General features: G+C 44.9%; 1 protein-coding gene across 6 annotated transcripts in view; it reads left to right on the top strand.

Moving 5' to 3' along the window:
- The window catches only part of SNPH (syntaphilin), a 40778-nt gene that overhangs the window by 10591 nt on the left and 14387 nt on the right, over window positions 1–15800 (top strand). Inside the window, exon 1 of one of the 6 annotated variants that reach the window (XM_053574446.1) lies at window positions 10101–10125. The exons of the other annotated variants lie outside the window; for them this stretch is intronic. The gene's annotated coding sequence lies outside the window, so the exon portion shown is untranslated. Of the gene's footprint in view, window positions 1–10100; window positions 10126–15800 lie in introns of those variants that run through there. 6 annotated transcript variants of the gene reach the window in all.

Below are 15800 nucleotides of genomic sequence, written 5' to 3'. Positions count from 1 at the left end.
GGAAATGGAACTTCAGTCAGAAGGACGTTGAGCTTTGAAGTCTTCAAATTCCTTCCTGCCCTGAGTTTCTAGGTTCTGTGAAGATTTGACTCAGATCTCATTTAGTCAATTATTAGAAATCAGTTGGGGTTCAACTTGGATATCTGTTTAGCATGGATGAAAAAATATTCTGCCCAAGTTGTGAGCTAATTGAAGGCTTTCTCCCAAGAGGTGGCAAGGCTAGAAACAAACTCAGGTCCAAGAAGAAGGGCCCTAATGGAGCCTGGGAAGGGAAACTGGCTGAGGCATGTGGCTAAATGTTTACGGTAAATTTGGGGAAGGTTACCCCATGGCTGCTAGAATGAATTTCCTGGGACAAGGACTGTGTTTGATTTACCTCTGATTCCCAAGTGCCCAGCACAAGCTGGCACATAGGAAATACTCTGGAAAGATGATGAGTCATGATAAGTAGCTTTGGTGTCCCTATCAGATGGCATCCTGGGTTGAGACTCTGTTTCATACTCGGTGTGTGTGTGTGTGTGTGTGTGTGCGCTCATGTGCACGCATGCCTAGCTTCCCACGACTCTGCTTGCTATTGCTCCTTTTCCTTCTTTTCCTCCACCTGGACCCCTCCTCCCTCTTCTAGCTTTATTGAAATATAGTTGATAGATACGCTGCACATATTTAAAGTATACAGTTTAAGTTTTGACATATGTATATACCCACGAAGCCATTAGCACAATGAAGATAATGAACACATCCATCATCTCCAAAAATGTCCTCTTGCACCTTTATAATTCCTCCCTCTTCAGCCTCCTTCCTGCTCATCCTCAGGCAACAACTTACCTGTTTTCTATCACTAAAGATTACTTGGCATTTTTAGAAGTAGAATCATACAGTATGTACTTGTTTTTATTCTGGCTGCTTTGACTCAACATAATTATTTTGAGATTCATGTTGTATATATCAGCAATTTATTTCTTTTTATTGCTGAGCAGTATTCCATCATATGGATAAAGGTAAATTATGATTTATTTATACATTCATCTGTTGATAGACATTTGGTTTTTGCCAGTTTTTTCCCATTATACATATAGCTGTTATGAATACTTACATAAGTCTTGCCATGGCCATGGCCACGTGTTCATTAAGGAAGGTTTTTGAGCTCTACACTGGCTGGGGTGGGGGATGCACTGGTTGGAATGGTGCTTGCAGCTTTTCTGCTTTGCTCTGAACTGTGTGGAGCTCAGATGGGGGCTTCATTACCTCTCCTGCCAAAGCCCTTACCAGCAGCATACATATATTTGTGTGTGTGCATGTGTGAGAATGTGTGGGCTCAGAAACCTCCCAAAAGTAAAAGACTGTGACCTGTTGGCACAATGCATGCTTTGAAAGGAACATTACAGTGAGGCCACCAGGAGGGAGCTGTGAACTCTGCCTCCTATGAAGCTACATACAGGCTGCCAGGTCTGAATTGAACTTAGAAGATAAGTAGGCTGAGGAGGCTTTAAAGGGCTTTCCAGGCAAAGGGCAAAAGTCCAGTGAATCCTCAACATGAGCATAGCAAAGATGGTTGAGAAGGAGGTGCAATGGGAGGGAAGGGGGATAAGCAGACAGAGGTCAGGTTGTCACGACAACTCTTTGAGGTGGGAGAGGTTATCTCCATTTTAAAGATGGGGAGACTGAGATACCACAAGGTCAAGAAAGGTGTGTCCTTAGACCTGTGAGTCAGTAGCAGAGCTGAGTATCCTGGCTCCAAGTACTGTGTGCTCTATGCTATTCCAGGCTTTGTCCCAAGAGGGACAGAGGATGGAGCTCTCTCAGAAGCCCCTCTTCCAGACACCTGGATTGACGGCATGGAGTTCCCAGGACTGTCAGGTTCTCTGTTTAGCTGCCTTACTTCTTTTAGCAGGTGTTTACTGAGCCTTGATTCTACATCCATTCCTGTTCCCAGCACCTGGGCAGTCTGTAAGCCACAGAAGGCAGGATGCCTGTTTCTCTTCTAGCGCTTGCTGGCTAACAGACTACTACCCAGGTTCTCAAGTCCAGGGTGTTGCTGCTTACAACTCACAAGCCAGAACTACTACTGAAACTCTGTATCCAAAATAGGTGTGTGTTTGTGCATTTTAAGCTGGGTAGATCACCACTGCTGAATAGGCTTCCATTATTCAGGGAGAAGGAGGGGCTGAACATTGGGTAGGCAATGAGACTAACCCCCCCACCCACCAGAGACCTGGTCATCATCTTAATTCTTCCTTCTCCCTCATTCCCCACAGTCCTCCTCTTCTGGGCTCTGAAGAGTCTGCTTCCTAAATGTCTCTTGAAGCCACCTTTGCTCTGTTCTACTTTCATTTTGGCTTCTACAACCCTCATGAAAGCCTCATCATCTTTGATCTGCTCTCCTGGTCCCTCTCCTCATCTCTGTCCAGTCTGTTTTCAGCAGATACATCATCTTCTATAATATAAACCTGACTTTAAGCCTTAACCCTGCTTTGACCTGGAACGTTGACCTTAGACCTGATCAGAACTTTTTGTGTAGGTTAAAATGACACCCCATCCCCCACTTCCTGGCCTGACCTTTTACTCCTCTCTCCCTACACCCTTACACTTTGTGGTTTAGCAATACCCAGCCCCTATAGCTCTCTCACTCCTCCATGACTCTGTGAACACTAACCCCTGCCCCCTCATCTCCTGCCCCCTTATGCAGAGTCTGGAAAGCTCCACAGGCAGCTCCTGGGAATCTGGAGAACACCTGTGCCGTCATCCTTCAGTACTCTGCTCTAGGGACCTCCTGAGTTCTGCAGAGAGACTCTCTCTTCTGCTGGACCTTTTGCTGACAGGTGCTTTGATTACTGGGATTATTGGCAAAGGAAGGAATGGCACACAATAGACATTTGGTAAATATTGACTGAAACAGCCATGCCCGAGCTGCCACCCAGATAGGAAATGCTGTAATTAGGAAGGGAAGGAGCTGTGAGAGGCTTGTTCTCGATCTTGGAACTAGGTCACTTTAGAGCTAGGCCTCAGTTTCCCCCTTACCACATGGGGGTAAAGGTATTTGCCATAAGGCCAAATAGATACAGAAAGATTATCTTGGATGATTTGTGTGTCTGAGCTTGAATTCTGCCTTTTAAGGTCTTACTAAGTGTCAGTGGTTTTGTCAAGTAGAAAACTCAGCTTACGTGCACATGTTATGGGTGGGAGAATCCGTCCTCAACCCTTCAGAAAAGCAATTGACAACACATTCATACTTTCTGATCCTATAAATCCACTACTGTGTATCTAGCCTGAAGAAATACAGAAAAATAATTATGTACAAAGATAACTATGGTAGCATTATTTTTGATAGTTAGAAAGTCTAATTGTTCAACAGAGAGGGGAAGTTAAGTGAACCATGGTAAACCCATGAAATTGAATATTATGTATCCCATAAAATACTTTTTATAAAGAATATGCCATATGGGCAATTCTTATACCACGTTTTAAAAGATACAAAGTGGGATATATTCCATGGTTATAACTATGTAAATATAATACTCCAATGCCCCCTGAAAATATCTGGGCTTAGAAAAAAAGTGAAAAGGGACAACAAAATCATTCAGTGGTTACTTTTAGAGTGGCAAAACCAAAGGCTTTTTAAAAAAGAGTGTGTCCTACTTTTATAACTATATAACTACTTTTATAATTATATTTAAAATTTTATCCAGTTGGAGCTAAGGGGGCCTTTTATTGTTCAGTAACCTTTTGGGGATAAGTTATTCAGGTGTCTCGGGTACTTGGCTTATAAAATAAGGGGGAAATAATACTAAGCAGTGTGTGTCAGGCTCTTTGCGTGTATCATCTTCACAACTGAAACCTCATTTTATAGGTGAAGTTAAAGCTCATGGTCAGCCATCTGCTAAGAACTAAGTTTTCATCTTGGTCTGCCCTAGGACAGAGCCCCTGCTCTTTACACTGTATCTGGGGTCCTTGTGATGCCTGCTCTGGGGAAACAGTGCAGGTGAGAGGGACACTTGAGAGTGCTGTGTCAACAGAGCCCATGTAGGCTGAGTCTTTCACCTGAGTTTATTTCCCACCTTCTGGAATCAGTGTTTGCCAGAAGGTGGGAAAAAGAGAGCTTTTGGCTGACTGCAGTCAGAGGTAATTCTCTCTCTTCTACCTCTGTGGCCCCCGCAGGCTTTCCCTGAAAAAAGATTCCCCCTCAGCCCAAGTCTTCTATTCTTCTTACTTGACAGCTGGTAACCAACCAGAAGAACATAGCAGGGTTGTGTTCTCAGCCTCCTGCTACAGTGTCATGAATTGAGTGCTACAATCCTAGAGTTTGAGTCCCAGCCCTGCTACTAATTTATTTGGGGCTTTGGACAAGTGTCACCTATCTCCCAACCCTGACCTCAGTTCTGGTCCCTATAAAATGGAATTGGACTAGGTGTAGAATATAAATGTCTTAACACAATAACTAAGAAAATGCCGTGGAGGCTATGTTAACCAGTTTGATGAAAATATTTCAAATTGTATATAAACCCAGCAAATTGTATTAATGTATACAGCTATGATATAATAAAAAAAAAAAATGGGTTTGGACTAGAGTAGAAATTCCAAACTGCAGTGCCAGGCAGCTAACATATAAAACAGGCCGTGTATAAGAGCAAGAGCTCTAGTAAAACGGTGGTAAAAAGGAACCATTTCTCAGACGATCATTGCTATGCAGGGATTCAGGCACAGAACTTTTCAGTTTTTAATTTGTTCAAGACAAGCCAGAGATCTGGATTTAAAAAAAATAAAATTTAAAAATGTTGACTAAAGTACACATGCAGGTAGGTCTACAAGCGTGGTACGACCTGTAGGCCGCCAGTTTAGGATCTCTGTAGTCACTGGCTCCAAGTACCTCTGACTCTAACCTTCTGGTACTGGACTCTCAGTCTATAGGCCCTGCTGAAGCCCAGTGCTGGGCAGAGTAAGACCCAGGCCTGTGAGAGGAAAATCAGTGTGCTGAGAAGAAGGAAGAGGAAGCCCTAAGTTTGGCTCTTTTGGGCCCCATGCTTGCTCTTGCCAAATATATAGCTTCCAAAGGCCTTGTCCCACTGCTAGAAAGTCTGTCCTAGCTGGACATGCACCATGTCATGGGAGCTTGTGTGCTCAGCACTGTGTGTGGCAGCACAACCTCCCTTCATTGTCATGACAGTGATTATCCTTTTGTACATATAAGGAAATTGGTCCTATGGTGACTGACCCGAGGGCACACAACTCCTGGCTGCGCTGGAACTTGAATCCAACTCTTAAATATAGTCGTTACACCCCTTGAGGAGACCAGCTGGTGCTGTTTATTCAGAGATAAATAAAACCCTTCCAGTTCATAACTTAACAGGAGAGGCAAGCCCACTAAATAGGATACTATGTGTAGAAAGAATAATTATAATATAAACAAAGTGCCACACACCTGTTTTTACCCTTTTTTGACTTGCCAAGAAGCCTATACTTGGATCAGTGACAAGGCCCAAGAGAGTGCAGATCCACTTAATCAGTCAGCAGATATTTATTTGTTGAAGACTTACGGTGTAGTAGGCATTGGTCTAGGTACTGGGGACTAAATAAAGAACAAAATGGGTATATATTCTTACCTTCCTGGAGCTTATATTCTAAAGATAATAAATGAAGTAAATACATAAATATGTTAGATGTTGCTAAGGACTGTGAAGAAAAAATAAAACATAGAAGAAAGAAGAGCGCTGTGGGAGGAAGTGCTGTATTTCAAATAAAGGTGCACTGAGGTGACATTGGAAGCAAGACATGAAGTGGGAGAGAGAATACATGGGACAGAAAACTGGGAGAAGAGCAGTCCAGGCAGAAGGAACAGCAGGCACAGAAGCCCTGAGGAAGGAACATAACAGAAGCCAGGGTGGCAGAGCAGAGATGAGGGGGAGCAGTGAGGCCAAAGAGATCAGGGATTGGGGGAAGGATGTGCAGGACTTTACATCATCAGAGTAAGGACTTTGGCTTCCAAGATGGAAGCCATTGGAGGGATTTTGAGTAGAGGGATACGTGATCAGATTTGTGTTCTAAAAGAATCCCTCTGGCTACTGTGTAGGGGATAATGAGACTGTTCCATCATCTAGGAAAGAGATAATAGTGGCTTAGACTGGGGTGGGGAGGAGGGGAGTGGGAAGCACTGAGTGCTGAGAGGTGTCAGATTCTGGATGTCCTGCACAGGGAAAGAAAGCTGGCAGGCTCTTCTGATAGATGTGTGAGAGAGAAATGGCTTAACCAACTAGAATGACGGGCTTGCCATTAACTAAAATGAGGGAAGCTTCAGAAATTGAAGGAAAATCAGAATTTTTTTTTTAGAGACAAGTTCTCTGTTGCTCAGACTAGAGTGCAAATGGCATAATCTTACCTCACTGCAGCCTTGAATTGCTGGGCTCAAGCATTCCTCCCACCTTAGCTTCCCAAGTAGCTGAGACTATAAATATACACCCATCATGCCTGGCTAATATTTTTATTTTTTGATCTTTTTGTTTCTTTTTGTTTTTTGTTTTTTATTTTTTGTAGAGATGGGGTTTCACTATGTTGGGCAGGCTGATCTCAAACTCCAGGCCTCTTGTGATCCTCCCACCTCAACTTCCCAAAGCATTAGGATTATAGGCATGAGCCACCAGGCCCAGCCCAGACATTCTTATTTCAAATATGTTAATTTTGAGATTAGGCCAAAGTGGCAATGTCCTGAAATTCTGTAGACATCTACTGGTTTGGAATTTTTCTTTCTTTTTCTTTTTTTGCCAGTATGCCTAAGAAAGTATAAAATGATCCTATAGTTAGGATTATTTCTCAGATACAAATTATTATAATATTTCATATTAAGATTTTTGACTGAGCTAAAAATATATAAGAACATTAAGAATGAGAATATATTTGGTGAGTAAATAATTAATACTATTTGTGGATTAATTTCCCTGTGCCAGGTCCTTGCTAGGTATTTCATATGCATTATTACTAGTCGTGATCATACTTGTGCACAATTGTAATTCGCCCCATTTTACAGATCAGGAGACTGAGGCTTAGAGAGGTAAAGTGGCATTCCCACTGTCATAAAGGTAGTGGGTGGTGGAGTTTGAAATTCAAAACCAGGCATATTTGATCCCCAACGCATCATTTCTTTCTGTTAGGTTAGTTGGCCTCTAGGTAATGGGTACAAACTCATTCTGAAACGAAGAGTTTTTTTTTTTTTTTTTTTTGAGACAGAGCCTCAAGTTGTCACCCTGGGTAGAGTGCTGTGGCATCACAGCTCACAGCAACCTCCAACTCCTGGGCTCAAACGATTCTCCTGCCTCCACCTCCCAAGTAGCTGGGATTACAGGTGCCTACCACACTGCCCGGCTATTTTTTGGTTGCAGCCGTCATTGTTGTTTGGCGAGCCCAGTCTGGATTCGAACCCGCGAGCTCAGGTGTATGTGGCTGGCGCCTTAGCCGCTTGAGCCACAGACGCTGAGCCCAAAGATCTTTTAAAATAGGACATATATGTTTTCAGAATCTCCTTTTTAAAGCATTTTAAAATGCTTACTTTGGCTAAATTAAGAGGTGTGGCGACTTTTCCAGGGAAGAAAGACTTCTTAGGGATGGGGGTTATTAATCAAAGGCAAGCATGAGCCACACTTGTTAAAGGCCCTGGATCTTATCAAAGAAGAAAGAATTCAGCATGACATGGGAAATGCCACTGGACATCAGCTGGATGGTGATCTGCTGATGAGGACAGTAGAGCAGCTAGAAGCTGAAGAGGGAGAAAGGAGCTGGGAGCAAAGGATGCAGCTGTGATGCTGATATGAGATGGGCATGGCTCCTGGGCTAAAACAGGAACAGTTGGGTGAGCTGGGCCCTGCATCTCATGCTAAGCCCCTAGGAACTGCAAGAAGATAGATGAGACCTGGCTTCCAACAGGAACATCATGCCTGGAGCTGTTGGTGGGACTAGAATAAACTAGCCCACCTTTCAGCCTCAAGTCCCCTGCTTGTACAGCTCCCATTGTGGCCTTTGGCAAGTCTTCACTTTTCTGCTTAGAAAATGTGGCAGTTGAATTAGATTGTCATGAAATGCCAGGAGAGACAGAAAGCATGAATGAGCATGAGACAATGTGATTTACATAGTTTCCTGTTTGGGATTTCCAGGAAGATGAAAGCTCTCTGATCTCAGATTGGGTAGGACTATTTTCATGGAAAAGGGGCGGTGGTCTCAGGAAGGTCAAATGACATTTCCACATCTCTTTAGTCCTTTGATCCTTGCAGTCCATGGGTCCTTTAATCTTACATGAGAAAAGCACAGCGCACACAGGGCAACTTGAGTGAGCTCTGAGGGCACCATCTTTCTTCTACCTCAGGATTCTTCTCACAGATTCCCAATAGATTCCTGCCCTGCACCCTATACCATCTTCCCTCCTTCCTTCTCTCTCTTCCTTCTCTCACTTTCCTTCCTTCCTCATAATTTCACTTTGTTACCTGAGCTAGAGTGCAGTGGCATCATCAGAACTCACTGAAGCCTCACACTCCTGGGCTCAAGCAAGGTTCAGATTCAATTCCCGTCTCAGCCTCCCAAGTAGCTGGGACTACACCTAACTTATTTTTTAGTTTTTGTAAAAAAGAAGATCTCACTATTTTGCCCAGGCTCAAAAATGGTTCTTTTAACATTCATTTTAGGGAGATCTCTCCCAAAGAATTAATTTTCTTCCTAATCTCCCCTAGTAATGTGAACAGCAAAGCTGACCATATTTTCACTTTTTGCATCAGTGACCAGGAAGCCTGGAGTTGAATCTGAACCTCATTATTGCCATCATGTTTGTATTTGTGATCAGTTTATGGTATTCCCTTCTTCCCTGGGCCTCGGTTTCAAGTGTGTCATTTGTGAGCTGCCTTAAAGTTGGCAGGACTTTTCCTATCTTAACCTTAGGCTTTCCTTCCAAGAGTTCTTTACTTGAAAAGCTGCCCTTCGTTCTTATTTTCTGGAACTTTCATGTGGATTTAAATAGGGGAAAGAGGTGAGGGCTGCAGTGCAGAAGACTTCTCAGTAGTCAGGTATCTGTCCCCAAGGCCAGGCTCTGTTCCCTACTTGCTGGGTAACCTCAGGAAAATAGCATGCTCTTTCTGTAAATGAGCTATAACATAATTTTTCTATGAAATAATGAGCTGTAACAAGGTCTACCTTAAGATCCTTTCCACTCTAGAATTCTGGCTGGGAGTGTATCAGTCCTATTGGTATTTGGGGTAAATGCCAGGGGGAGAGATAGGACTCAAGGATCCTTAAAACCAAGGCAGAAATCTGAAAACAGGGAGAATCCATAGGGATAAAGTCCTACTAGCTTCCCCTTCTTATGATGGTTTAGAGCTGGAACCTTGGGAAAAGGAGGCTGGGAAAGGAGCTGGGCTGAGGCTTGACAGCTCTATCAGTCAGGAAGCCCAGTGAGGCATATGCTGCAGCCAAGGTTGCTGAAGGGCCTCCATCTGCCTGGGAGCCACTTGCCAAGCAGCCACTAAGCTGGGGCTGGCACCATGGCCCCTCTGTCCCCCATACCTCTTCATGGGCATCTATAGAGGGGCACCCCTGGAGCAGGTGGGATGATGATGATGGGGAAATGTTCCCTTTCTGCTCCCTATAATTCAGGAGGTCTTTCAGACATTGCCCTGGAGAGCCATCCTCAGAAAGTGCCAAAAATTTCAGAGTCACTGGCATCTGGGCCTGCTCTGACTTTCAATGAGGCAATAAAGGAAGAATTATCTCTGAAGAAGGGAAAAAGAGAGAGCCCCTTCAAGAGGTAGGTAGTGGTAGTAATAGAAAGAAATGTTTAGTCCTCTACTTTTCCAAGAACTGCCTCCATCCCTCCATTCATTACCTTGGTTAGATCCCAAAGAAACAGGCAGGGCCAGGAGGGTGTTTCACAGAATACATGAGGTAGCTGAGACCTAAAGAGGTCAAAGGCCCAAGGTCACCAAGAAAGATCACATAATATGGCTTAGAGGAGCTGAGGGTCTCTGGAGGGCTTACACAGCATCTGGGCTGCTGGGTAGAATGCAGCAGTTGTTGGAAGAGGCAACAGCAGTGGTCCTCATGGGCTTCTCCTTTGCCTACAAAGCTGATTCTTTGAGGAACATGGAAAGACTTACACAGGTGAGGTGAAGGCATGTGTAGAATTTCTTTTTAAACAACCTCTGTAAGTATGCTTACCTCTTGTTTCTGTGATGTCCTGCTTTGATAGAAGCATGATGAGCCCAGGATGCAAGGATATCTGCTTATCTCCACCCTGACATTTTAAAGATTTTCTTAGGAAAGTAGGTTTTTTCTTTTATGCAGCAAAATGCTGTGTCCTCAGTTTGTTGTACTTTGAGAACTTCATGATGCAGTAGAAATGCAGGTCCCATATCCTGGAAGTCCAAGGGACAACCTTGGGCAACTCTTGTAACCTCTGTGGCTTTAGGTTTCCCACGTTTCAGATGGAATAGTCTCTTCCTGACCTCCCTCTAAAGGGAACTTGTGAGGATTTGATGGGGGTGGTGGACATGCAAGAACTTCAGGGGCAGCGTGTCTCTTCCAGGCTGACCCAAAGTCAGAGCCACCAGGGAAGGACCCTGGGCGCAGCTGCCTGAAGTCAGGTGAAGGAAGCAGCACTGGTTCTGGTTCCCCTTCTGCTATGACTTGCTGAGCCTTTCTGGTCAATTCCCTCCTCCTTGATGGTCCATGCCTATCTATTACAACTGTTTGTCTAAAATGTACATTTTAAAACTTTGTTTTTATTGAGATATAATTCATATGGCATAAAATTCACCCATTAAAAATATACAATTCAGGGGGTTTAATATATTCACAAAAATTGTATAACCATCACCACTATTGAATTCTAAAACATTTCATTATCCCCATGGAAACTCCATACCCATTATTAGTTATTCCCTGTTCCTTCTTCCTCAGCAGCAGCTAATCTGTCCCTGTGGTTTTGTCTCTACTGGACATTTCATATAAGTAGAATCATGTAAACATGGCCTTTGGGGTCTGGCTTCTTTCATTTAGCATACTATTTTCAAGGTTTATCCAAGTCATAGCATGGATCAGCACTTCACTCTTTTTATGGCTAGATAATATTGTGTTGCATGGATATGTCACATTTGTTTACTCATTCATCTGTTGATAGACATTGGGTGGTGTCTACCTCTTGGCTATTGAGAATAACATTACTATGAATATTCCTGTGTAAGTTTGTGTCTGAACACATGTTTTCCATTCTTTAGGGTCTATGTGTCATAGTAGCATTGCTGTTTCATATGGCAGTTCCATTTAACTCTTTGAAGAGCTGCCAAACTGTTTTCCACAGCAGCTTCACCATTAACATCCCCACTAGCAATATTCCAGTTTCTCCACATCCTTGCCAACACTTGTCTGCATTTTTTTTGTTATACGTGTAGCCATCCTAGTGGATGTGAAGTAGTATTTCATTGTGGAAAATATAAATGACATAGCCTAAAAAACACTTTTTTAAAAGTAATCTTATCTTTCATATGTAGAATAATATGGGAGGAGCCTCTTCAAGTAAAATGGGGAAGGAGACTTGAGCCCACCCCTCTTGGCAATCCCAGAAGCAAGTCCTCATGGGTGGTTTGAAGACCTAGGCTCTATGCTCTGCAGTTCTGGAATCCGAGTCTCATTACAGAGAGAGACATTTCCTGTGTAGTGGCTGCTTTAGCCCTCAGTCCCATCCTGGTTGCCTTTGGGAACCCCTTGCAACATTTGGCCAAGCTGTGGATCTGCCCTGCCACTGTGTTGGCGTTGCCACAATGAGAAGAAGAAATTCAGTGACTCCCTATTTATGGGTCCAGCTTTCAGGGTATTGTGCAGTAGAGCTGGAAAAATGCCACAGCTGCCTCTCTTCTCAAGTCCAGGAAGGAAGATCTTGGGCTTTGCTGACAAAGAGCAGAGGAGCATAGCAGCTGAGCTGATGAGACTGTGAAGTCAGTACAGGGTTTACTGAACTCAGCTTTGAATAGCCCTGGTAGTGCTAGTCCTCTGAGATCTGAAGTGTGGCTGCTGGCATACTTCCAGCCTGTCTTTCTTTCCCACTTTTCTCTGCATTAGCATTCTAGGAGCACCAGGCACTCTGCTGTTGGATGGGCGGAATGTTCTGCGTTCTAGGGTTGCCTTGGCAGGGAGAAGATGTCTCTCAAGTTCTGTTCTGCTGGTTGCAGTGCTCTGCTTTCCACAGCTGTCAGTGGCTTGAGTCATCAGATACAGATTGTTCTGTTCCCTTGGATTTCAGGGTAGTATTCTTCTTTTATTGATGTCTAATTCTTTGAAGAAATATAATTTATAGTTCATATAGGGACTTCTGCTTAGCTAGAATATTAGATTAACCTCAGCACCTGTTCCCCCCCCCCGCACCTCCCCATGACTTGCTGTTGAGTAAAATGTTGTCACATCTTTTTGAAGAATGTAGCTTCCTAATTTTACAGATGTGGAAACTGAGACTCAGGTGTCCTAGTAATTGAAGGGGCAGAAAGCATCATTTAGAAGTATATCATTTCAACAGCCCTAGAATCAGAGAATGTGCGATTCAGAAGCACCTTAAAGACCATCTAATCTAACTCCTTGGTCTATGAAATGTGCCTGTTGAAACCATTGCATTACTAACAGTTGTGTGTTGATTGTGTTTGTATTATGAAATTCCCCAGAGGAAACACTCAGGTGTTCCCTGAGTTTCAATCCAAGGCATGGCATCTTAAATGATCGAGACAGTAAGTGGTGAGAGAAGTCCCTTGTAGGAAAAGCTGTGGGCAGAGCCCACAGAAAGAGTGATATATGCTCAAGGGCATGCAGAGAAGGTGCCACAGACAAGGCAGAGGGCAGTGCAGAGACATGGAACTGGGAGTTACAAGCAGGCGTATCCTGGGCTCATCAGAGAGCCAATTAGATAGGAGAGCTTAAATACCAGGATCAAGAGTTTTGCTCTAATTTTAACTTAATTTGGGCTTCTGAGGAATTTTGAGCAGGATCCAAGCCCTGTTTTCCTTTGCTCTTGCTACAGCCTTGACCCAGGCCTTCCTAATTTCTCCCCCTGGGAGTTTTTTAGTAACCTCCTAACTGGTCTCTCTCCCTCTAGTGTTGTCCCTTTTCAGCCCTGCTCTGTATAGGCTCACTACCACATGAGCTTTCTAAAATGTGAATCTGGATAGAGGATAGAGCGGGGAACAGAAAAAATAAAATGCAAATCTAGGCAAACTCAGTGGCTTACAACTATAATCTCAGCACCTTGGTAGGCCAAGGTGGGAGGATCTCTTGAGGCCAGGAGTTCTGGACAAGCCTGGGCAACATAGCAAGACACTGTCTCTATAAAATATAGAAAAAGAATTAGCCAGGCACGATAGCATACATCTATAGTTCAGCTATTTGGAAGGCTGAAGGAGGAAGATCACTTGAACCTAGGTGTTTGAGGTTGTGGTGAGCTATGATGATGTGGTGAGCAGCATGATGACATCACTGCACTCTAACCCAGGCAACAGGGCAAGACCCTGTTTAAAAAATATATATATACACACACATACACACAAAAACTCCAATGAAGATATGATTGTGCCCCTCTTCATTAGAGCACTTCCATAGCTCCCTGTTGCCCTGTTGCCTGCAGGACAAGATCCTGGCTCAAGTGGCTCTTTGTGACCAGGCCTAGCCCTACCTCCTTCGGCAGCTTTGTTCCCCAGTGCCTCTGGCTCTCACCAGGGCTCCCTGGTTTCCTGAGCAGCCATGCTGTTGAATTATTCACTGTCTGTGTACAGGCTATACCTTCCCTCCCACTTGCTCAAGACCCAGTGCAAATTCTTGTTTGAGGAAGCTTTCCCTGATCATTCTGAGCCATTATTGTTACGCTCTGAATGTGTTCTGTTTTAAAGCTCACACCACATTGCTTCCCAAATACTGGCTCCTTCAATTTTTGAGTATTTATTATGTGAGAGGCACTGACCCAAACTCCTACTCACAATAGATCATGTTATTCTCACAGACCATATGAGATATGTTCCGTTACAGCCCCACTTACAAATGAGGACACTACGGCTCAGAGAAATGGCGATTTACTTAAGGCATGCAGCTGAAAGGTGACAGAGCTAGAATTTGAGCCCATGTCTGTGTGACTCAATTTCTGCACCCTTTAGTCACCTGCTTCCTGGACCCTTCTGCACCCACTAGACCTCCATTGTTGACCTTCAGGAAATGTTAAATATGGGAGGGACCAAGCAAAGGGGTGGATGCAGCAGGTATGGTGTGGACAAGATGAGGAAATGCAGGGATACTGGACTGAGGAGGGACTGAGTTTACTCAGGATGAAGTGATTGGAGTCCAGCTTCTCATGGCTGAAGGTTTCCTTTCTACCTTCTATTCCAAGTGGCAGCCTCTGTCTGCCTAGGGACAGGCCTATAGGACTCCAGGATGAGCAGGTGGCATGGTGACAAACACCATGGCAACCTGCCTCCTCTCTGGGACCTAGAGGGGAGGGAGGACCTGAGAAACCACAGGGCACACACTGAGGCTTCTACACAGGATCCTGGAAAGGTGTCTTCCTTTGGGCCTGGGTGGCTTCTGCCCTCCCAGGAGGGACCCATCCTATAGGTCCCATCCCAGCAGGGGAAATGCCATTTCCACCTCTATCCCAGATGAATAGCTGGTTCAGGCTTCCCAGGAGACTGTCAACTGTACCCAGGTATAAAAACCACCCCCTTCTCTACCGCAGGCCAGGGAGGAAGGAAGAGGGAATCCAAGAGCAGGGAGGTGGGAGGGGAGGGGTTTGCCAAGCAAGGTAGTAGCAGGGACAGCTGGGACAAAGCCCTCATTGTATCAAGGCCACATGCAGCTCCAAGGCAAACCAGGCATCCTGCCTGCCTCCCAGGACCTAGGCCTAGAATGCCACCTGTACTTCCCTGGCTCCTTAGTAACACTTACACAAGCTGGCTTGAAAAAGAGAGGCCTTCCCTCAAATATGAGTCCTGCCTTTGATGAGAAGTGCTCCGGAAGGCACAGCTGCCTCTCTGCATCCTCCCAAAAGCAAGAAGAAAGGGGATGATAAGGAGAGAGCGGTCAGTGAAGCCAGGCTGACTTGGGGTAGAAACCAGAGCCCGTTACACTGCAGCTGTGTGACCTTGGGCTCAAATGTGATAAAAGTACTTGGAAGGATTTGAAGTAATGGACCAGGACACATGAAAGCACTCAGCATGGTCATCTTGCCACAGAAGGATTCATTATCACAGGTGATCCTTGAAGCCTTGGCCACCCCAACCCCCAGCCGTTCCTGGCCAAGGTCCCATTGTGCCCAGAAGGAAAGGAGGCATGTATGGCCATCCTAATGGTTTGGAGGAGCACTGTTGTTCCCCTCACACACACACCTCAAACTGCCCCTGCCCCATGGTTCCTGTTCCAGGAGGCCTTCCCTGGGCGATTGGGGCATGAGGCATGGGAAGCATTGCCAGGTTGGGGCGAGCAGCTCAGGTGACAGGCATGGTGCTGGCAGCTCCTGCAGCCCAGCACCCAACACCTCTGGGCAGACAATGTTGGCTGTGTCCAGGCCCTCCAGGGGAACAAACCGTGTTCTGTCTAACAGCCAGGAAACAGGCCATCTGAGCAGTGCCTTTGTCCACTCTGACCAGAATGGCTAGGCTCCTCCAGGGAGGCCCTGACGTGGGAAGGGGGTGGTCCCTGGGATGAGGACTCCGGGGTTTGAGATCCAACCCTTCAGCATCTGATACTGACCAGGTTCGGATTTTGCCCCCCACCCCATACTCCTGGGGAATGACTTGGCCAAGTCTCTTCCT

Source organism: Nycticebus coucang, chromosome 21 (assembly GCF_027406575.1).
Source record: "Nycticebus coucang isolate mNycCou1 chromosome 21, mNycCou1.pri, whole genome shotgun sequence".
Classification (NCBI taxonomy): Eukaryota; Metazoa; Chordata; class Mammalia; order Primates; family Lorisidae; genus Nycticebus; species Nycticebus coucang.
Note: the sequence above shows the minus strand (reverse complement) of the source record. Positions and strands in the feature narration are given on the sequence as shown.